This window comes from Oncorhynchus clarkii, chromosome 16 (assembly GCF_045791955.1).
Source record: "Oncorhynchus clarkii lewisi isolate Uvic-CL-2024 chromosome 16, UVic_Ocla_1.0, whole genome shotgun sequence".
Classification (NCBI taxonomy): domain Eukaryota; kingdom Metazoa; phylum Chordata; class Actinopteri; order Salmoniformes; family Salmonidae; genus Oncorhynchus; species Oncorhynchus clarkii.
This window is the reverse complement of record NC_092162.1, coordinates 69,481,875-69,494,573: the sequence shown is the minus strand read 5'-3', so window position 1 is coordinate 69,494,573 and position 12,699 is coordinate 69,481,875. Positions and strand designations below refer to the sequence as shown.

Below are 12,699 nucleotides of genomic sequence, written 5' to 3'. Positions count from 1 at the left end.
ACCGAAATTAAGAAGAAATAGCTTGTGACTCAAAATGTTTACTGATATCGCGCTGCCCACCTCTCACATACTCAGGCCCACTTTGGGTCCCAAAACATAGCTTAAGAAACCCTGTTGCTAGACAATTGAAGGAGTCCATATCGATTCCAATATTAGTAAATAACATATGTTTTGTGACGTGATTTTGCAAGACAGAGATATGGGTTAAATGAATGAGACATGTTTGATATAAATACGTGTGGCGGTGTTCTTACCTGGAACATACTTGGCCTCTACAGGCGCTGTGGCTTGTTGGTTAAAGCGCCTGTCTAGTAAACAGGAGATCCTGAGTTCGAATCTCAGCAGAGCCTTTTCAAACATGTCATTGAACACATTGGTGGAAAGGTCAGAGTGGAGAGTGTTCTGCTTTTCTCAACCAATGAGTCTTGAGAATTTGGAGTGATGAGAGGAGAAAAGATGTGAGGAGGATGCAATTGAGATATTCCAATTTCACGGAAAAAGGGAACTTTTTCAAAGAATTACAACGTACCAACTGTCTCAACTTCAGCTGGTTCTTCAGTTGATTCATTTCGAGCGCTAAATGAAGAGTTCAGCCAGCTTGTACAGGTCTCTGTCAGAGCATGAGTAGGCTTTACAAGCAATCTTTGGTAGCTCGCTGTGATCGTATAGTGTTTAGTACTCTGCGTTGTGGCCGCAGGAACCCCGGTCTGAATCCGGGTCACGGCAAAGAATTGCCATTTCAAAAGGGTTGTATTTTGAATGAGTTGAAACCTCCTGTGTGAGCTAAGAAACTCAATAACTCTTCCATTTGACAAAGTCTCTATCTCATGGTAGGTTAATTACTTACATTAACTGATTCATCTGCTTTTTCTTAGGTTTTTACCATTTTTAATCTCGAGATCCAACTGAGAAATGTTGTTTCCCCGAAACGACCAAAATGATGAAGAAATCGTGTATGATTCTGAATGTTTACTCATATCTCGCGATATTCCCACTTTGGGTCCCAAACCATAGTTTAAGAATCCAGGTCAGAGTATCTTGAGTTTATTCAGTTCGAGACCCAAATGAAAAATGTACTGTCCTCGGATGACCGAAATTAAGAAGAAATAGCTTGTGACTCAAAATGTTTACTGATATCGCGCTGCCCACCTCTCACATACTCAGGCCCACTTTGGGTCCCAAAACATAGCTTAAGAAACCCTGTTGCTAGACAATTGAAGGAGTCCATATCGATTCCAATATTAGTAAATAACATCTGTTTTGTGACGTGATTTTGCAAGACAGAGATACGGGTTAAATGAATGAGACATGTTTGATATAAATACGTGTGGCGGTGTTCTTACCTGGAACATACTTGGACTCTACAGGCACTGTGGCTTAGTTGGTTAAAGGGCCTGTCTAGTAAACAGGAGTTCCTGAGTTTGAATCTCAGCAGAGCCTTTTCAAATATGTCATTGAACACATTGGTGGAAAGGTCAGAGTGGAGAGTGTTCTGCTTTTCTCAACCAATGAGTCTTGATAATTTGGAGTGATGAGAGGAGAAAAGATGTGAGGAGGATGCAATTGAGATATTCCAATTTCACGGAAAAAGGGAACTTTTTCAAAGAATTACCACGTACCAACTGTCTCAACTTCAGCTGGTTCTTCAGTTGATTCATTTCGAGCGCTAAATGAAGAGTTCAGCCAGCTTGTACAGGTCTCTGTCAGAGCATGAGTAGGCTTTAGAAGCAATCTTTGTTAGCTCGCTGTGATCGTATAGTGTTTAGTACTCTGCGTTGTGGCCGCAGGAACCCCGGTCTGAATCCGGGTCACGGCAAAGAATTGCCATTTCAAAAGGGTTGTATTTTGAATGAGTTGAAACCTCCTGTGTGAGCTAAGAAACTCAATAACTCTTCCATTTGACAAAGTCTCTATCTCATGGTAGGTTAATTACTTACATTAACTGATTCATCTGCTTTTTCTTAGGTTTTTACCATTTTTAATCTCGAGATCCAACTGAGAAATGTTGTTTCCCCGAAACGACCAAAATGATGAAGAAATCGTGTATGATTCTGAATGTTTACTCATATCTCGCGATATTCCCACTTTGGGTCCCAAACCATAGTTTAAGAATCCAGGTCAGAGTATCTTGAGTTTATTCAGTTCGAGACCCAAATGAAAAATGTACTGTCCTCGGATGACCGAAATTAAGAAGAAATAGCTTGTGACTCAAAATGTTTACTGATATCGCGCTGCCCACCTCTCACATACTCAGGCCCACTTTGGGTCCCAAAACATAGCTTAAGAAACCCTGTTGCTAGACAATTGAAGGAGTCCATATCGATTCCAATATTAGTAAATAACATCTGTTTTGTGACGTGATTTTGCAAGACAGAGATATGGGTTAAATGAATGAGACATGTTTGATATAAATACGTGTGGCGGTGTTCTTACCTGGAACATACTTGGCCTCTACAGGCACTGTGGCTTAGTTGGTTAAAGCGCCTGTCTAGTAATCAGGAGATCCTGAGTTCGAATCTCAGCAGAGCCTTTTCAAACATGTCATTGAACACATTGGTGGAAAGGTCAGAGTGGAGAGTGTTCTGCTTTTCTCAACCAATGAGTCTTGAGAATTTGGAGTGATGAGAGGAGAAAAGATGTGAGGAGGATGCAATTGAGATATTCCAATTTCACGGAAAAAGGGAACTTTTTCAAAGAATTACAACGTACCAACTGTCTCAACTTCAGCTGGTTCTTCAGTTGATTCATTTCGAGCGCTAAATGAAGAGTTCAGCCAGCTTGTACAGGTCTCTGTCAGAGCATGAGTAGGCTTTACAAGCAATCTTTGGTAGCTCGCTGTGATCGTATAGTGTTTAGTACTCTGCGTTGTGGCCGCAGGAACCCCGGTCTGAATCCGGGTCACGGCAAAGAATTGCCATTTCAAAAGGGTTGTATTTTGAATGAGTTGAAACCTCCTGTGTAAGCTAAGAAACTCAATAACTCTTCCATTTGACAAAGTCTCTATCTCATGGTAGGTTAATTACTTACATTAACTGATTCATCTGCTTTTTCTTAGGTTTTTACCATTTTTAATCTCGAGATCCAACTGAGAAATGTTGTGTCCCCGAAACGACCAAAATGATGAAGAAATCGTGTATGATTCTGAATGTTTACTCATATCTCGCGATATTCCCACTTTGGGTCCCAAACCATAGTTTAAGAATCCAGGTCAGAGTATCTTGAGTTTATTCAGTTCGAGACCCAAATGAAAAATTTACTGTCCTCGGATGACCGAAATTAAGAAGAAATAGCTTGTGACTCAAAATGTTTACTGATATCGCGCTGCCCACCTCTCACATACTCAGGCCCACTTTGGGTCCCAAAACATAGCTTAAGAAACCCTGTTGCTAGACAATTGAAGGAGTCCATATCGATTCCAATATTAGTAAATAACATATGTTTTGTGACGTGATTTTGCAAGACAGAGATATGGGTTAAATGAATGAGACATGTTTGATATAAATACGTTTGGCGGTGTTCTTACCTGGAACATACTTGGCCTCTACAGGCGCTGTGGCTTAGTTGGTTAAAGCGCCTGTCTAGTAAACAGGAGATCCTGAGTTCGAATCTCAGCAGAGCCTTTTCAAACATGTCATTGAACACATTGGTGGAAAGGTCAGAGTGGAGAGTGTTCTGCTTTTCTCAACCAATGAGTCTTGAGAATTTGGAGTGATGAGAGGAGAAAAGATGTGAGGAGGATGCAATTGAGATATTCCAATTTCACGGAAAAAGGGAACTTTTTCAAAGAATTACAACGTACCAACTGTCTCAACTTCAGCTGGTTCTTCAGTTGATTCATTTCGAGCGCTAAATGAAGAGTTCAGCCAGCTTGTACAGGTCTCTGTCAGAGCATGAGTAGGCTTTACAAGCAATCTTTGGTAGCTCGCTGTGATCGTATAGTGTTTAGTACTCTGCGTTGTGGCCGCAGGAACCCCGGTCTGAATCCGGGTCAAGGCAAAGAATTGCCATTTCAAAAGGGTTGTATTTTGAATGAGTTGAAACCTCCTGTGTGAGCTAAGAAACTCAATAACTCTTCCATTTGACAAAGTCTCTATCTCATGGTAGGTTAATTACTTACATTAACTGATTCATCTGCTTTTTCTTAGGTTTTTACCATTTTTAATCTCGAGATCCAACTGAGAAATGTTGTTTCCCCGAAACGACCAAAATGATGAAGAAATCATGTATGATTCTGAATGTTTACTCATATCTCGCGATATTCCCACTTTGGGTCCCAAACCATAGTTTAAGAATCCAGGTCAGAGTATCTTGAGTTTATTCAGTTCGAGACCCAAATGAAAAATGTACTGTCCTCGGATGACCGAAATTAAGAAGAAATAGCTTGTGACTCAAAATGTTTACTGATATCGCGCTGCCCACCTCTCACATACTCAGGCCCACTTTGGGTCCCAAAACATAGCTTAAGAAACCCTGTTGCTAGACAATTGAAGGAGTCCATATCGATTCCAATATTAGTAAATAACATCTGTTTTGTGACGTGATTTTGCAAGACAGAGATACGGGTTAAATGAATGAGACATGTTTGATATAAATACGTGTGGCGGTGTTCTTACCTGGAACATACTTGGCCTCTACAGGCACTGTGGCTTAGTTGGTTAAAGCGCCTGTCTAGTAATCAGGAGATCCTGAGTTCGAATCTCAGCAGAGCCTTTTCAAACATGTCATTGAACACATTGGTGGAAAGGTCAGAGTGGAGAGTGTTCTGCTTTTCTCAACCAATGAGTCTTGAGAATTTGGAGTGATGAGAGGAGAAAAGATGTGAGGAGGATGCAATTGAGATATTCCAATTTCACGGAAAAAGGGAACTTTTTCAAAGAATTACAACGTACCAACTGTCTCAACTTCAGCTGGTTCTTCAGTTGATTCATTTCGAGCGCTAAATGAAGAGTTCAGCCAGCTTGTACAGGTCTCTGTCAGAGCATGAGTAGGCTTTACAAGCAATCTTTGGTAGCTCGCTGTGATCGTATAGTGTTTAGTACTCTGCGTTGTGGCCGCAGGAACCCCGGTCTGAATCCGGGTCACGGCAAAGAATTGCCATTTCAAAAGGGTTGTATTTTGAATGAGTTGAAACCTCCTGTGTAAGCTAAGAAACTCAATAACTCTTCCATTTGACAAAGTCTCTATCTCATGGTAGGTTAATTACTTACATTAACTGATTCATCTGCTTTTTCTTAGGTTTTTACCATTTTTAATCTCGAGATCCAACTGAGAAATGTTGTTTCCCCGAAACGACCAAAATGATGAAGAAATCGTGTATGATTCTGAATGTTTACTCATATCTCGCGATATTCCCACTTTGGGTCCCAAACCATAGTTTAAGAATCCAGGTCAGAGTATCTTGAGTTTATTCAGTTCGAGACGCAAATGAAAAATTTACTGTCCTCGGATGACCGAAATTAAGAAGAAATAGCTTGTGACTCAAAATGTTTACTGATATCGCGCTGCCCACCTCTCACATACTCAGGCCCACTTTGGGTCCCAAAACATAGCTTAAGAAACCCTGTTGCTAGACAATTGAAGGAGTCCATATCGATTCCAATATTAGTAAATAACATCTGTTTTGTGACGTGATTTTGCAAGACAGAGATATGGGTTAAATGAATGAGACATGTTTGATATAAATACGTTTGGCGGTGTTCTTACCTGGAACATACTTGGCCTCTACAGGCGCTGTGGCTTAGTTGGTTAAAGCGCCTGTCTAGTAAACAGGAGATCCTGAGTTCGAATCTCAGCAGAGATTTCAAACATGTCATTGAACACATTGGTGGAAAGGTCAGAGTGGAGAGTGTTCTGCTTTTCTCAACCAATGAGTCTTGAGAATTTGGAGTGATGAGAGGAGAAAAGATGTGAGGAGGATGCAATTGAGATATTCCAATTTCACGGAAAAAGGGAACTTTTTCAAAGAATTACAACGTACCAACTGTCTCAACTTCAGCTGGTTCTTCAGTTGATTCATTTCGAGCGCTAAATGAAGAGTTCAGCCAGCTTGTACAGGTCTCTGTCAGAGCATGAGTAGGCTTTACAAGCAATCTTTGGTAGCTCGCTGTGATCGTATAGTGTTTAGTACTCTGCGTTGTGGCCGCAGGAACCCCGGTCTGAATCCGGGTCAAGGCAAAGAATTGCCATTTCAAAAGGGTTGTATTTTGAATGAGTTGAAACCTCCTGTGTGAGCTAAGAAACTCAATAACTCTTCCATTTGACAAAGTCTCTATCTCATGGTAGGTTAATTACTTACATTAACTGATTCATCTGCTTTTTCTTAGGTTTTTACCATTTTTAATCTCGAGATCCAACTGAGAAATGTTGTTTCCCCGAAACGACCAAAATGATGAAGAAATCGTGTATGATTCTGAATGTTTACTCATATCTCGCGATATTCCCACTTTGGGTCCCAAACCATAGTTTAAGAATCCAGGTCAGAGTATCTTGAGTTTATTCAGTTCGAGACCCAAATGAAAAATGTACTGTCCTCGGATGACCGAAATTAAGAAGAAATAGCTTGTGACTCAAAATGTTTACTGATATCGCGCTGCCCACCTCTCACATACTCAGGCCCACTTTGGGTCCCAAAACATAGCTTAAGAAACCCTGTTGCTAGACAATTGAAGGAGTCCATATCGATTCCAATATTAGTAAATAACATCTGTTTTGTGACGTGATTTTGCAAGACAGAGATATGGGTTAAATGAATGAGACATGTTTGATATAAATACGTGTGGCGGTGTTCTTACCTGGAACATACTTGGCCTCTACAGGCGCTGTGGCTTAGTTGGTTAAAGCGCCTGTCTAGTAAACAGGAGATCCTGAGTTCGAATCTCAGCAGAGCCTTTTCAAACATGTCATTGAACACATTGGTGGAAAGGTCAGAGTGGAGAGTGTTCTGCTTTTCTCAACCAATGAGTCTTGAGAATTTGGAGTGATGAGAGGAGAAAAGATGTGAGGAGGATGCAATTGAGATATTCCAATTTCACGGAAAAAGGGAACTTTTTCAAAGAATTACAACGTACCAACTGTCTCAACTTCAGCTGGTTCTTCAGTTGATTCATTTCGAGCGCTAAATGAAGAGTTCAGCCAGCTTGTACAGGTCTCTGTCAGAGCATGAGTAGGCTTTACAAGCAATCTTTGGTAGCTCGCTGTGATCGTATAGTGTTTAGTACTCTGCGTTGTGGCCGCAGGAACCCCGGTCTGAATCCGGGTCACGGCAAAGAATTGCCATTTCAAAAGGGTTGTATTTTGAATGAGTTGAAACCTCCTGTGTAAGCTAAGAAACTCAATAACTCTTCCATTTGACAAAGTCTCTATCTCATGGTAGGTTAATTACTTACATTAACTGATTCATCTGCTTTTTCTTAGGTTTTTACCATTTTTAATCTCGAGATCCAACTGAGAAATGTTGTGTCCCCGAAACGACCAAAATGATGAAGAAATCGTGTATGATTCTGAATGTTTACTCATATCTCGCGATATTCCCACTTTGGGTCCCAAACCATAGTTTAAGAATCCAGGTCAGAGTATCTTGAGTTTATTCAGTTCGAGACGCAAATGAAAAATTTACTGTCCTCGGATGACCGAAATTAAGAAGAAATAGCTTGTGACTCAAAATGTTTACTGATATCGCGCTGCCCACCTCTCACATACTCAGGCCCACTTTGGGTCCCAAAACATAGCTTAAGAAACCCTGTTGCTAGACAATTGAAGGAGTCCATATCGATTCCAATATTAGTAAATAACATATGTTTTGTGACGTGATTTTGCAAGACAGAGATATGGGTTAAATGAATGAGACATGTTTGATATAAATACGTGTGGCGGTGTTCTTACCTGGAACATACTTGGCCTCTACAGGCGCTGTGGCTTAGTTGGTTAAAGCGCCTGTCTAGTAAACAGGAGATCCTGAGTTCGAATCTCAGCAGAGCCTTTTCAAACATGTCATTGAACACATTGGTGGAAAGGTCAGAGTGGAGAGTGTTCTGCTTTTCTCAACCAATGAGTCTTGAGAATTTGGAGTGATGAGAGGAGAAAAGATGTGAGGAGGATGCAATTGAGATATTCCAATTTCACGGAAAAAGGGAACTTTTTCAAAGAATTACAACGTACCAACTGTCTCAACTTCAGCTGGTTCTTCAGTTGATTCATTTCGAGCGCTAAATGAAGAGTTCAGCCAGCTTGTACAGGTCTCTGTCAGAGCATGAGTAGGCTTTACAAGCAATCTTTGGTAGCTCGCTGTGATCGTATAGTGTTTAGTACTCTGCGTTGTGGCCGCAGGAACCCCGGTCTGAATCCGGGTCACGGCAAAGAATTGCCATTTCAAAAGGGTTGTATTTTGAATGAGTTGAAACCTCCTGTGTAAGCTAAGAAACTCAATAACTCTTCCATTTGACAAAGTCTCTATCTCATGGTAGGTTAATTACTTACATTAACTGATTCATCTGCTTTTTCTTAGGTTTTTACCATTTTTAATCTCGAGATCCAACTGAGAAATGTTGTGTCCCCGAAACGACCAAAATGATGAAGAAATCGTGTATGATTCTGAATGTTTACTCATATCTCGCGATATTCCCACTTTGGGTCCCAAACCATAGTTTAAGAATCCAGGTCAGAGTATCTTGAGTTTATTCAGTTCGAGACGCAAATGAAAAATTTACTGTCCTCGGATGACCGAAATTAAGAAGAAATAGCTTGTGACTCAAAATGTTTACTGATATCGCGCTGCCCACCTCTCACATACTCAGGCCCACTTTGGGTCCCAAAACATAGCTTAAGAAACCCTGTTGCTAGACAATTGAAGGAGTCCATATCGATTCCAATATTAGTAAATAACATCTGTTTTGTGACGTGATTTTGCAAGACAGAGATATGGGTTAAATGAATGAGACATGTTTGATATAAATACGTGTGGCGGTGTTCTTACCTGGAACATACTTGACCTCTACAGGCGCTGTGGCTTAGTTGGTTAAAGCGCCTGTCTAGTAAACAGGAGATCCTGAGTTCGAATCTCAGCAGAGCCTTTTCAAACATGTCATTGAACACATTGGTGGAAAGGTCAGAGTGGAGAGTGTTCTGCTTTTCTCAACCAATGAGTCTTGAGAATTTGGATTGATGAGAGGAGAAAAGATGTGAGGAGGATGCAATTGAGATATTCCAATTTCACGGAAAAAGGGAACTTTTTCAAAGAATTACAACGTACCAACTGTCTCAACTTCAGCTGGTTCTTCAGTTGATTCATTTCGAGCGCTAAATGAAGAGTTCAGCCAGCTTGTACAGGTCTCTGTCAGAGCATGAGTAGGCTTTACAGGCAATCTTTGGTAGCTCGCTGTGATCGTATAGTGTTTAGTACTCTGCGTTGTGGCCGCAGGAACCCCGGTCTGAATCCGGGTCACGGCAAAGAATTGCCATTTCAAAAGGGTTGTATTTTGAATGAGTTGAAACCTCCTGTGTGAGCTAAGAAACTCAATAACTCTTCCATTTGACAAAGTCTCTATCTCATGGTAGGTTAATTACTTACATTAACTGATTAATCTGCTTTTTCATAGGTTTTTACCATTTTTAATCTCGAGATCCAACTGAGAAATGTTGTTTCCCCGAAACGACCAAAATGATGAAGAAATCGTGTATGATTCTGAATGTTTACTCATATCTCGCGATATTCCCACTTTGGGTCCCAAACCATAGTTTAAGAATCCAGGTCAGAGTATCTTGAGTTTATTCAGTTCGAGACCCAAATGAAAAATTTACTGTCCTCGGATGACCGAAATTAAGAAGAAATAGCTTGTGACTCAAAATGTTTACTGATATCGCGCTGCCCACCTCTCACATACTCAGGCCCACTTTGGGTCCCAAAACATAGCTTAAGAAACCCTGTTGCTAGACAATTGAAGGAGTCCATATCGATTCCAATATTAGTAAACAACATATGTTTTGTGACGTGATTTTGCAAGACAGAGATATGGGTTAAATGAATGAGACATGTTTGATATAAATACGTGTGGCGGTGTTCTTACCTGGAACATACTTGGCCTCTACAGGCGCTGTTGGTTAAAGCGCCTGTCTAGTAAACAGGAGATCCTGAGTTCGAATCTCAGCAGAGCCTTTTCAAACATGTCATTGAACACATTGGTGGAAAGGTCAGAGTGGAGAGTGTTCTGCTTTTCTCAACCAATGAGTCTTGAGAATTTGGAGTGATGAGAGGAGAAAAGATGTGAGGAGGATGCAATTGAGATATTCCAATTTCACGGAAAAAGGGAACTTTTTCAAAGAATTACAACGTACCAACTGTCTCAACTTCAGCTGGTTCTTCAGTTGAATCATTTCGAGCGCTAAATGAAGAGTTCAGCCAGCTTGAACAGGTCTCTGTCAGAGCATGAGTAGGCTTTACAAGCAATCTTTGGTAGCTCGCTGTGATTGTATAGTGTTTAGTACTCTGCGTTGTGGCCGCAGGAACCCCGGTCTGAATCCGGGTCACGGCAAAGAATTGCCATTTCAAAAGGGTTGTATTTTGAATGAGTTGAAACCTCCTGTGTGAGCTAAGAAACTCAATAACTCTTCCATTTGACAAAGTCTCTATCTCATGGTAGGTTAATTACTTACATTAACTGATTCATCTGCTTTTTCTTAGGTTTTTACCATTTTTAATCTCGAGATCCAACTGAGAGATGTTGTTTCCCCGAAACGACCAAAATGATGAAGAAATCGTGTATGATTCTGAATGTTTACTCATATCTCGCGATATTCCCACTTTGGGTCCCAAACCATAGTTTAAGAATCCAGGTCAGAGTATCTTGAGTTTATTCAGTTCGAGACCCAAATGAAAAATTTACTGTCCTCGGATGACCGAAATTAAGAAGAAATAGCTTGTGACTCAAAATGTTTACTGATATCGCGCTGCCCACCTCTCACATACTCAGGCCCACTTTGGGTCCCAAAACATAGCTTAAGAAACCCTGTTGCTAGACAATTGAAGGAGTCCATATCGATTCCAATATTAGTAAATAACATCTGTTTTGTGACGTGATTTTGCAAGACAGAGATACGGGTTAAATGAATGAGACATGTTTGATATAAATACGTGTGGCGGTGTTCTTACCTGGAACATACTTGGCCCCTACAGGCACTGTGGCTTAGTTGGTTAAAGCACCTGTCTAGTAAACAGGAGATCCTGAGTTCGAATCTCAGCAGAGATTTCAAACATGTCATTGAACACATTGGTGGAAAGGTCAGAGTGGAGAGTGTTCTGCTTTTCTCAACCAATGAGTCTTGAGAATTTGGAGTGATGAGAGGAGAAAAGATGTGAGGAGGATGCAATTGAGATATTCCAATTTCACGGAAAAAGGGAACTTTTTCAAAGAATTACAACGTACCAACTGTCTCAACTTCAGCTGGTTCTTCAGTTGATTCATTTCGAGCGCTAAATGAAGAGTTCAGCCAGCTTGTACAGGTCTCTGTCAGAGCATGAGTAGGCTTTACAAGCAATCTTTGGTAGCTCGCTGTGATCGTATAGTGTTTAGTACTCTGCGTTGTGGCCGCAGGAACCCCGGTCTGAATCCGGGTCAAGGCAAAGAATTGCCATTTCAAAAGGGTTGTATTTTGAATGAGTTGAAACCTCCTGTGTGAGCTAAGAAACTCAATAACTCTTCCATTTGACAAAGTCTCTATCTCATGGTAGGTTAATTACTTACATTAACTGATTCATCTGCTTTTTCTTAGGTTTTTACCATTTTTAATCTCGAGATCCAACTGAGAAATGTTGTGTCCCCGAAACGACCAAAATGATGAAGAAATCGTGTATGATTCTGAATGTTTACTCATATCTCGCGATATTCCCACTTTGGGTCCCAAACCATAGTTTAAGAATCCAGGTCAGAGTATCTTGAGTTTATTCAGTTCGAGACGCAAATGAAAAATTTACTGTCCTCGGATGACCGAAATTAAGAAGAAATAGCTTGTGACTCAAAATGTTTACTGATATCGCGCTGCCCACCTCTCACATACTCAGGCCCACTTTGGGTCCCAAAACATAGCTTAAGAAACCCTGTTGCTAGACAATTGAAGGAGTCCATATCGATTCCAATATTAGTAAATAACATCTGTTTTGTGACGTGATTTTGCAAGACAGAGATATGGGTTAAATGAATGAGACATGTTTGATATAAATACGTGTGGCGGTGTTCTTACCTGGAACATACTTGGCCTCTACAGGCGCTGTGGCTTAGTTGGTTAAAGCGCCTGTCTAGTAAACAGGAGATCCTGAGTTCGAATCTCAGCAGAGCCTTTTCAAACATGTCATTGAACACATTGGTGGAAAGGTCAGAGTGGAGAGTGTTCTGCTTTTCTCAACCAATGAGTCTTGAGAATTTGGAGTGATGAGAGGAGAAAAGATGTGAGGAGGATGCAATTGAGATATTCCAATTTCACGGAAAAAGGGAACTTTTTCAAAGAATTACAACGTACCAACTGTCTCAACTTCAGCTGGTTCTTCAGTTGATTCATTTCGAGCGCTAAATGAAGAGTTCAGCCAGCTTGTACAGGTCTCTGTCAGAGCATGAGTAGGCTTTACAAGCAATCTTTGGTAGCTCGCTGTGATCGTATAGTGTTTAGTACTCTGCGTTGTGGCCGCAGGAACCCCGGTCTGAATCCGGGTCA

At 40.8% G+C, this 12,699-nt stretch overlaps 10 non-coding genes across 10 annotated transcripts; all 10 read left to right on the top strand.

Moving 5' to 3' along the window:
- Positions 1-277: 277 nt before the first annotated feature.
- Positions 278-350, top strand: trnat-agu (transfer RNA threonine (anticodon AGU)). Its single transcript has one exon. It is a non-coding gene; the product is annotated as a tRNA-Thr (tRNA).
- Positions 351-2,456: 2,106 nt separating this feature from the next.
- trnat-agu (transfer RNA threonine (anticodon AGU)) lies at positions 2,457-2,530 on the top strand. Its single transcript has one exon. It is a non-coding gene; the product is annotated as a tRNA-Thr (tRNA).
- Positions 2,531-3,546: 1,016 nt separating this feature from the next.
- Positions 3,547-3,620, top strand: trnat-agu (transfer RNA threonine (anticodon AGU)). The gene has a single exon. It is a non-coding gene; the product is annotated as a tRNA-Thr (tRNA).
- A 1,016-nt stretch (positions 3,621-4,636) lies between these two features.
- Positions 4,637-4,710, top strand: trnat-agu (transfer RNA threonine (anticodon AGU)). Its single transcript has one exon. It is a non-coding gene; the product is annotated as a tRNA-Thr (tRNA).
- Positions 4,711-5,726: 1,016 nt separating this feature from the next.
- Positions 5,727-5,803, top strand: trnat-agu (transfer RNA threonine (anticodon AGU)). The gene has a single exon. It is a non-coding gene; the product is annotated as a tRNA-Thr (tRNA).
- A 1,011-nt stretch (positions 5,804-6,814) lies between these two features.
- On the top strand, positions 6,815-6,888 carry trnat-agu (transfer RNA threonine (anticodon AGU)). Its single transcript has one exon. It is a non-coding gene; the product is annotated as a tRNA-Thr (tRNA).
- A 1,016-nt stretch (positions 6,889-7,904) lies between these two features.
- Positions 7,905-7,978, top strand: trnat-agu (transfer RNA threonine (anticodon AGU)). Its single transcript has one exon. It is a non-coding gene; the product is annotated as a tRNA-Thr (tRNA).
- Positions 7,979-8,994: 1,016 nt separating this feature from the next.
- Positions 8,995-9,068, top strand: trnat-agu (transfer RNA threonine (anticodon AGU)). The gene has a single exon. It is a non-coding gene; the product is annotated as a tRNA-Thr (tRNA).
- A 2,098-nt stretch (positions 9,069-11,166) lies between these two features.
- trnat-agu (transfer RNA threonine (anticodon AGU)) lies at positions 11,167-11,243 on the top strand. Its single transcript has one exon. It is a non-coding gene; the product is annotated as a tRNA-Thr (tRNA).
- A 1,011-nt stretch (positions 11,244-12,254) lies between these two features.
- Positions 12,255-12,328, top strand: trnat-agu (transfer RNA threonine (anticodon AGU)). The gene has a single exon. It is a non-coding gene; the product is annotated as a tRNA-Thr (tRNA).
- The last annotated feature ends 371 nt before the right edge of the window (positions 12,329-12,699 follow it).